Here is a 9,626-nt window from a genome sequence, read left to right as displayed (position 1 = left end):
CTTTGTCCATGTATAGAAGCCGCCTCCAGTAAGAACCAATTTACTTTGACTTGGTTATTATGGCTACAAAGAAGACTCGCACACTCGAAGGTCGAAATAGGGGTCTTGACTTGTATTCCCACAAGGGCCTCTATACTGAATAACTGAAATCAATCGCTCTTTCCATGGACATGAAAGAGAAATTTGAGACCAAGTCTCCTTTGGATGACTAGGAAACTTTTGGTGGTAAATGGTTTGTATTAGATATCAAAACGCACTAAGGCACTCATCAATTAGTCAGCAAGAATTAACGCATTTGGCCATGTTTGTTAAGCTTGTGGAGTTGTCTCCGCTTCTGCTTTTGGTTGTGTCATTTGCAGACTCAGAAAATTCTGGTTTCACCTACAATGACTTCCGAGGTGCTGACTTGAGCGTGGATGGTCTTGTATAGATAACACCTAGCGGCCTATTGATGTTAACCAACAGCTCTGCACAGCAGACAGGTCATGCCTTCTTACCCCTACCCACTCCAATTCAAGAACCAATCGGACAGTGAAGTCTTCTCTTTCTCTACCAGTTTTGTATTCGGCATCATCCCTCAGCGTGAGTACTCAGATATAGGTGGCAATGGAATGGCTTTTGTGATCGCACCGTCAAAAGGTCTCCCGGGATTTCTATCTAGGCCTCTTCAACGACTCCAACAAAGGAAACTCGTCTAACCAAGTTGTTGCAGTTGAACTCGATACAATTGAGAACATTGAATTTGCTGATATCAATAATAACCATGTAGGTATTGACATTAACAACTTAACGTCTGTTGATTCCGCACCGGCATCTTATTTTACTGATAAAAATGGTGCCGATAAGAACCTAACCCTCAAAAGTGGGAAAGTAATGCAACTGTGAATTGAATATGATGGTTTCAATACTTGAATTAATGTGACATTAGCTCCGATTAATGTGCCTAAACCAGATATCCCACTCTTATCCTTGGTTTGTGATCTTTCTCCGATCATAGAAGACCAAATGTATGTTGGCTTCTCGGTGGCTGTGGCCTCCGTTCTCACATCTCATTGCGTGTTAGGATGGAGTTTTAAGATCAATGGTCCAGCCAACAAGCTTACTCTCTCTCAACTTCCTAAGCTTCCTCGTGAAGGACCCAAACAAAAATCTAAGTTTGTCACGTTTGGGTTGCCCATTATTGGCCTCGTTTTAATGTCCGTCGTGATCGCCAGTATTCTGAGGATTGGGAACTGTAGTATGGGCCTCATAGGTTCAAATTCAAGGATCTCTATATCACTACCAGAGGATTCAGCGAAAAGGAGCTTCTGGGTATGGGCGGTTCCAGTTAGGGTGCACAGAGGCTTATTATCCTACCAAATTCAGAACTCCTAACCATTAATCCAGAACCAATCTGGACTCTGAGAAAGATAAGGATAGGGATTGTAAATCAAGGTCAAGATGATCCATCTTGTATTCTATCTAGTTTTTTATTGTTATCTTGTACATGTCATTGTATGATCCAAACTTTTCATTGAAACTTATAAATACCAATAGATTCAGAGCTCCAACTCATTGTAGTTAATTCTCTCATATTTGTTTCTGTATTTCTTTAGTTCAAACTTGGCATAGAGCCGAGGGATTTCTCTCAAGGGAGCAATGGCAGTCGAACCCATGTGGATGCTGGTTCGAATATTTCAGGATCGACATCTTTGATTCCTTCTCTTCAGAACGTAATGCACTACCTCCCCATCAAGTTAGGTAGTGACAACTACCTACTATGGCGTGCGCAGTTCCTTCCTATACTCCGACATCATCACCATCTGATAGATCTTGTTGAAGGGAAAAAGCAACCTCTACCAGAGATGATACCCGATCCAGTAGGCGAAGGGAGTATTTTGAGTCTAGAATATGTCAAATGGTATGATACTAATCAACTTGTTCTAAGTTGGTTAATTTCTTCTCTTATTGAGAGTGTCATGGCCTAAGTTGTGGAATTTTCAACTTCAGTAGAGGTATGGTGCTCTCTTGCTACTTCTTATTCAACCCATGCTAGATCTCGCATCCTCCAGCTTAGGAAGCAGTTGCACAATTTAAAGAAGGGGTCTCTATCTATTTCTACTTACATTCAAAAAGCAAAATCTATAGCAGACAGTTTGTCTATTGTTGCTGAACATGTTCATAAATCTGATTTGGTTTTATATATTCTAGCTGGGTTTGGAAATGAATATGAGTCTGTTGTTACTGCCATAACCAATAGGTCAGATGCAGATACTTTTGGTGTGCATGATATTATGGGCTCTCTTTTGAGCCATGAGAGTTGGCTGGAAGAGCAAAGACTTCGACAGATTCAAGTGTTTCACCAGTGGTTAATGTAGCTGGAGTAAAACCGAAAAAATAATACAAGGTTCCAAAGTCAATAAAATATATTCTCAGAATATGTACGGACACAGAAAAGGTCAAGGGCAACATCAACCACAAAATTTTTAGAATTATAATCCTCAACAAAATGACAACTATCAATTCTTTAATGGTGGATGAGGTAAGGCACCTTCGATTATCTGTCAGATCTACAACAAACTAGGACATGGTGCGCTCGCTTGCAGGAAGGCAAAATACATTTTTGCAAATAATAGTGATCAAAGTTATGAACCTGCTGCTTACAATAGTCTCATTACACCTTCCTACAACAGTAATTCTTCATATGATCCAACATTGTATTTGAACTCTGGCACAACCCACTACATGACATTTGATGCTAATAACATCCAAAATTGGTCTGAATACTAGGGTTCAGATCAAATCAAAGTGGGTAACGGCCAAGGTTTGCAAATAAAACATACTGGCTCTTCATCTCTTTTCTTTAATCAGCATGCTTTCACTTTGACTGATATATGTCATGTTCTTGCAATCAGCAAAAATTTATTGTCCGTTAGCAAGTTTACAAAGGACAACGATATATTTTTGAGTTTCACCGTGACTGTCGCTTTGTGAAGGACTATACGGGGAAAATCCTGCTTTGAGGAATCAGTAGAGGAGGGTTGTACTGCTTCCCATCAACAATAGCCATTTTACACAACTCGACAACTACACCTTTTGCTCTTGTTGGTGAACAGACAAACCTTTAGGGTTGGCATCAACGTCTTGGTCATGCAACACTTCATACAGTCCAGCAAGCCATCTCTCAGTATGGTTTAGCGTATTCTGGTCAAAATTCTAGTTTATTTGATTGTGAATCCTATCAAATGGGTAAGAATTTTCAATTATCTTTACCTTTATCTTTGTCTAGGTCTCAGAGTCCATTGAAACTAATTTTTTCTTATGTGTGGGGTCCTTCCCCAGTTAAGTCTGATAAAGGGTATTCTTATTATGTGTTATTTCTTAATGATTATTCAAAATTTTCTTGGATATATCCCTTAGCACGAAAATCAGATGTTTTTGAGGTTTTTTCAAAATTTAAGCAACATGTTGAATTGTTCTTCAACTCCAAAATTCGTGCTTTTCAATTTGATTAGGGAGGGGAGTATTGCAAGCTCTCTTCTTATCTTGATTCATAGGGTATGTCCCATCGAGTGTCCTATCCACACACACATGAGTAGAATGGTACAATTGAGATAAAACATCGCCACATTATTAAATCCACTCTCGCTCTACTGGTTACCTCCAACCTCCCCTTCTCCATCTAGGTCAATGCAATTGAGATAGCCGTATACTTGATTAATCGGCTTCCATCTCACGCTTTGCGAGGTTCATCTCCTTTTCAGATGTTTTAGAGGAACCCTAACTACTCTATGCTACGGTGTTTTGGATGCGCCTATTATCCTCTTCTACGACCATACAATGCCCATAAGTTTCAGTACCGCTCTCTGCAGTGCATCTTCCTTGGCTACAGTCACTCTCATAAAGGGTACAGATGCCTTCACCCATTGACAGGTCGAGAATTTATTACATGTCATGTGGTCTTCGATGAAGGTCTATTTCTTGGAATTCCTCTAGCTCCATCACCCACCAATACAGCTCAACCGGGGTTCTATCTACATGTACCTTCACATATTCCAGCATCTCAGGTATCTCCCTCTTCAGTTCAGCTGCCTGTTGGAGCACCACTTCTAGTTCGGCTGAGAACTCTTCTCCCATACAAGCTCCTGTCCACAAGCAACAACGTTTTTGTATGATGGAGGACTTGTTGGCTCACACACCAGTTGTACCACCCCCCACTCGGCAGCATTCCATGGCACTTTCCCTGCTCGATCACATCTCACCACTCGGTATCCCATTCCAGACGCATTGCTTAGTTCTCTCTCTTTTGAAACAGAGCCTTGCTCCTATACCGAAGTAGCTAAGTCTTCCCAATGGAGGTCGGTTATGCAGCTGGAGTTTGATGCTCTTTTGAAAATCAAACATGGGATCCCATGCCTTATCATCCTTCCATGAACATAGTTGGTATTAAATGGGTATATAAAATTAAGAGAAAGTTAGACGGTTCTTTGGAGTGGTACAAGGCCAGACTTGTTGTCCAAGGTTTTCATCAGGTACCTGGCATTGATTTCCCTGATACCTTCAATCTAGTAGTCAAACCAGTAACTATTCGTACCATTTTAGCACTTGCTACTACTCGTTAGTGGTCTGTATGGCAACTAGACATCAACAATGCTTTTCTTCATGGGCTTATTGTGGAGGACATCTATGTTGTTCAACCCAAGGGGTTCGAAATCCTGACTATTTGGACTATGTCTGCAAGCTAAAGAAGGCCTTGTATGGGCTCAAGCAAGCCCCTCATGCTTGGTATTCTTGTTTGACTTCCACTCTTCTTCAATTGGTTTTTTGAAACTCTGTGATTGGTCATTCTATTTATTAGTAAGTCTACTATTGTTTATATCTTGGTGTATGCCGATGATATCATTGCTATCGGCAATTCTCCATTTGTTGTTTCATCTCTCCTTCAGCAAATCTTTGTAGTGTTTCTTTTCAAGGATCTTGGCACATTGCATTATTTTCTTGGGATTGAGGCACAGTGAACCTCGGATGGTCTTGATCTATCATAGAAACGGTACATTCTGGACTTGTTGCATCGCACCAAACTTGATGGTGCAAAACCCTACAATTCTCCGCAGCATTTTCTCGACTAAGCAAGACATCGAGCACACCTCTCTCAGATCCTTTTGAATACCGAAGTATTGTTGGTGCACTGCAATACACCACTCTCACCAGACCGGATATCTCCTTCTCAGTCCACAAGGTTTGTTAGTTTCTTTAGACCCCGACTAATGAACATTGGTCTTTAGGGAATTCTAGATCATAGTTTGCATTTTGCTACATCCTCTACTTCTCTTCTACTGAATGCCTTCACAGATGCTAACTGGGCCAGATACCCAGATGATCGCCGGTTTACGGGTGGCTTTTCTATCTATTTGAGATGTCACCTCATAAGTTGGAGTTTTAAGAAGCAACATATTGTAGCTCGTTCCAGCATGGAGTCTGAATTTCGGTCTCATACTAATACTGTAACTGGGGTTTTGTAGATTCAGTCTCTTTTGATTGATTTCGGGTTTCTAGTCTCCAAGCCCATAGTATGGTGTGGCAATCTTCGTGTAACTTATCTTGTTGCTCATTTGGTTTTCCTTGCTCAAACCAAGCATGTGGAAGTTGATTTTGACTTCCTACAGGACCTCTGCATGGCTAACAAATTATCCCTTCGGTATCTCTGCTCTGAAGATCAAGTAATTGACATCTTCACAAAACCTCTAGCCATTCCATGGTTCAACCTTCTCCAGTCTAAGCTTCACATACGGACGTTCAGCTTGAGGGGGCATAATGGAGATAATCCTTATGGAATTTATCCTAATTGAACCAGCTTTGGAGATAATCCTCTTGGAGGTTATCCTACCAAATCCAGAACTCTTAACCAATTGATAACTCTACATTTTGATGCCTTAAGGGCATCATCAAGGGTATTTTCGGCCTTAGAATAGTCAAAGTATGCTCTTTTTCCAGTTAAATTCATTGTTGTGACCTCTGAGGGTCTCTGTGCAAATTTTGGGAAAAACTGGGAAGCTTTCATGGCTAAAATACAGATTTTGTGAAGCTGGTGTGAAGTCCAACTGAGAGAGGGGGTGTTTTTGTGAAAAACTGAAAGCAGGAGAGCGCCTCTTAGCTGCTAAACCCAGTTTGGCGCCCCTTCCACTGTATTAGCATGCTCCCCATGCCTTAGCAAACCTTAAGGCGCTTTTTAACCCATTCTTTTCACTCTTAACAAACCCTATCCGCCCTTAACTACTAAATCCTTACCTTCCATCCATTTTAATCTCCACCATCCATTCTAGGGCACTCTTTTTTTAGCATTCTAACCCTAAGAGCCACCTAACTTCTATTCTTCACCATTCAACCTTTAGTCATTAAATCTTCGCCTTACATAATATTGGGTGCCTTCTCATTTTCTTCTCAACCTTAGGATCACCCTAGAATCATCCTAACCCTTCATTTTAAACCCTAGGGCACCCATATTTTTTCTAAAATCCAGTTGCCACCCCCTCTTTCTTTGTATTCCTAGTTGTGTCCACCCTTCTCTATAAAAAAGACTCCAGGGCCCCTGTAGAAGGGGTTGGTCAATTCACTCAGTTAACAAGGCTAAGGTTTCTTGAGGAGTTCATGGGTCGTAGAAGGGGAGGATGCCCAGTTCTTGTCAGGAAGGGTTCCTGCAAGCTGTTCAATTATTCTACAACTACCGCCACTGGATTTGATCAACCATCTTTTCTTTTCTGTTTTTTTTATTTTTGCAATCTTTTAGATTTAATTCTTGTTCGTTTCTCTATTTTGCAGATCTGAATTTGTTAGGTTCAAGGATAAGGTGTCTCGAGGGGCTCGAGGGTTGTGAAAAGGACGGACGCCTGGTTCTTGTTAGGAGGGATTTCTACAAGCTGTTTGGCCAATCTGCAGCTACTGCCACTGGATCCGGATTCTGGATTATTTTTTTATTTATTTCTTTTATTTTCTTTGTTGATTCCCATACTTTATTAAATTTTGATTTTTATTTATTGTCTTGTTTAAATTTGAAACATTTAATTTCAGTAATAATAGATTTTATTTTTGTATTTTCTGCCATTCTCAATTGCATTCTCTTGTTTGAATCTAAGTATATATTAAATTTTCACTTGCTTCTTTGTGGATATGACCCGTTCTTACCCATTTACTATGTTAGTAGTTGTTTGAGAAACAGTAAAAATTATATATGTTTAAACTGGTGTTCCGGGGTGTTTAACGATGCTCTTCTGGACACACCACCAATCCCGAACCAATCTGGACTTTGAGAAAGATAAGGATAAGGACTGTAAATCAAGATTAAGATGATCCATCTTGTACTCTATCTAGTTTTCTATTGTTATCTTGTACATGTCATTGTATGATCCAAACGCTTCATTGAAGCCTATAAATACCAATAACTTCAGGGCTCCAACTCACTGAAGTCAATTCTCTCATATCTGTTTCTCTATTTTTTTATTTGATTTGGTCGTTCATAGTTTATACTCATGCGGGTCAGGAGTAATACAAATAATTTATTTTGTGATTGCACTTTCTTAGGTTGCCTACGTACCCTTAGAAGGATCAAGTCATGACGTAGTTCACAAAGTGATTTGTACTTGTGACTTGGGGCTTTGTAGATAGTTTAGGCTCTTATCTAGGAGCGCTTAGTGGATAGTTTAGGCTCGTGTCTCGGAGAACAATTTGAGTTATTTTGAAAGTTGAATAGTTTATACTTATACTCAGAAGTCTTATAGGAAGTTTATGCTCATATCTGGGAGCAAACATTGAGTTACTTTAGAAATTGAATAGTTTATACTCATACTCAGGAGTCCTACAGACAGTTTATGCTCGTATTTAGGAGCAAACATAATTGGGGATCATAGGGTGTGAAGCAGTTTATACTCATGCCCTAGAGTCTTGTAGATAGTTTAGGCTTATATTTGGGAGTACATTTTGAATTACTTTATAAGTCAAATAATTTATACTTATACTCAAGAGTCTTGTAAATAGTTTATGTTCACATCCGGGAGCATAGATAGTTTAAGCTCATATTTAGGAGCATATTGAGTGAGTTTTTTTAATAGACAGTTTAGACTCGTATCTGGGAGCATAGATAGTTTAAGCTCATATCTATGAGCATATTGAGTAAGTTTTCTTTTAATAGATAGTTTATGCTCATATCTGGGAGCACAAATAGTTTAAGCTCATATCCAGAAGTGTACTTTGACTCATTTTCTTTTCCTATAACATGTGATTGTATGCATAGCTACACATCTTTTACAAAAGAATTCCTTTTGTATGTACTCTTGTAGGGTAATTGAAAGCCAAGGAACTTGTTTTGAAACTTCATTGGTTACCACTCGCAATGGTTAGGTAGTAGTGTTCTTGTCTTGTCTTTTCTTGATTTTGGAGAGTTTCTGTAATCGAACATTTCTTTTAATTTGCTTTGATTTTTCACAAGGTAGAGTGGATTGGTGTGTCACATGATACTCCTGACGTGTAATTATGGTTTAATCATCTTTTGAGAGAGAAGTGGTGAACTAGGGTGAAGGAATTTCCTTGGGACTTAAGACTTGTGCTTGTGCTCAATTTAGTATTGTCCTTATTTTTTGGCAATAAGTAGAAGGGTTACTGGGGACTATTTGCTTTAGTGATGCCCCCGGTGTGAGTTCATAGATGATAGGACGATGAGGGTGTTGGAGAGCTTCAGGTTCAAAGGATCCAAATGTAATGGTTGTCATGTTGGTGATCGTTATGTCCTCAATTGGATCTAGTTCGATCACTCCAGATTCAGTCACTCCTAGTGGTTGCTAAGTTTCATGTCATGGGCACGGGTGGCCAATTCCTCAAATGTCCGGGGTTTTATTCCCTCGAGGACGTAATGCAAATCCCAACGCATGACTTGAATACAAGTATCAATAGTTGAAGCTTTTGAGAGCTTGTCTCGATAGTTGAGGTAGACATTTCTCCATCTGTCAATATAGCCAATGACTAGTTTATCTTTATTTTGTTTTGTGGTAATGAGTTTGTACATGCTTATAGTACATCGAGTACTATAGAAGCGATTCAAGAACTCTCTTTCTAATTAATCCCAACTATCAATTGATCCAAAATTGAGATCAGTGACCCAGTCAAAAACATTTTCTCGTAAAGATCATACAAATTGCTTTATCAACAAATCACCATAAGTCTCGGCACTATTGCATGTCTCCATGAAATGCACGATATGTTGCCTGGGATTCAAATGGTTGAAACTTCGGGACTGATACCCTAACGACATAGAAATATGATCAATGCACTTAATATACACCAAGGATGACTGTGGAATACACAGTACTGAGCCGTGTGTTAGTACGTTCTCACTACAACAAAGTGTTTATATAGCGGCGGAATTCTTAGCGGCACTAAGAAAAACACCTCTATATATTCATTTTTAAACAGCTAATAAAGAAATCCGCTGCTCTAAGTATGATTAGTTACAATGGCGGATGCATATCTGCCGCTGGATAAGCGATACACTTCTTTCGTCTTCCCTCAAGCCGCACCAGTAAAACCCCTTTCGCATTCTTCTTTGAGCACCAGCATTTCCCTGTTTTCTTCGGCAACTGAGAAGCACAAAACGAGAG

Source organism: Nelumbo lutea, chromosome 2 (genome assembly GCF_056320005.1).
Source record: "Nelumbo lutea isolate HS-2025 chromosome 2, American lotus-T2T, whole genome shotgun sequence".
In the NCBI taxonomy this organism is placed as follows: Eukaryota; Viridiplantae; Streptophyta; class Magnoliopsida; order Proteales; family Nelumbonaceae; genus Nelumbo; species Nelumbo lutea.
This window is presented reverse-complemented; position numbering follows the sequence as displayed.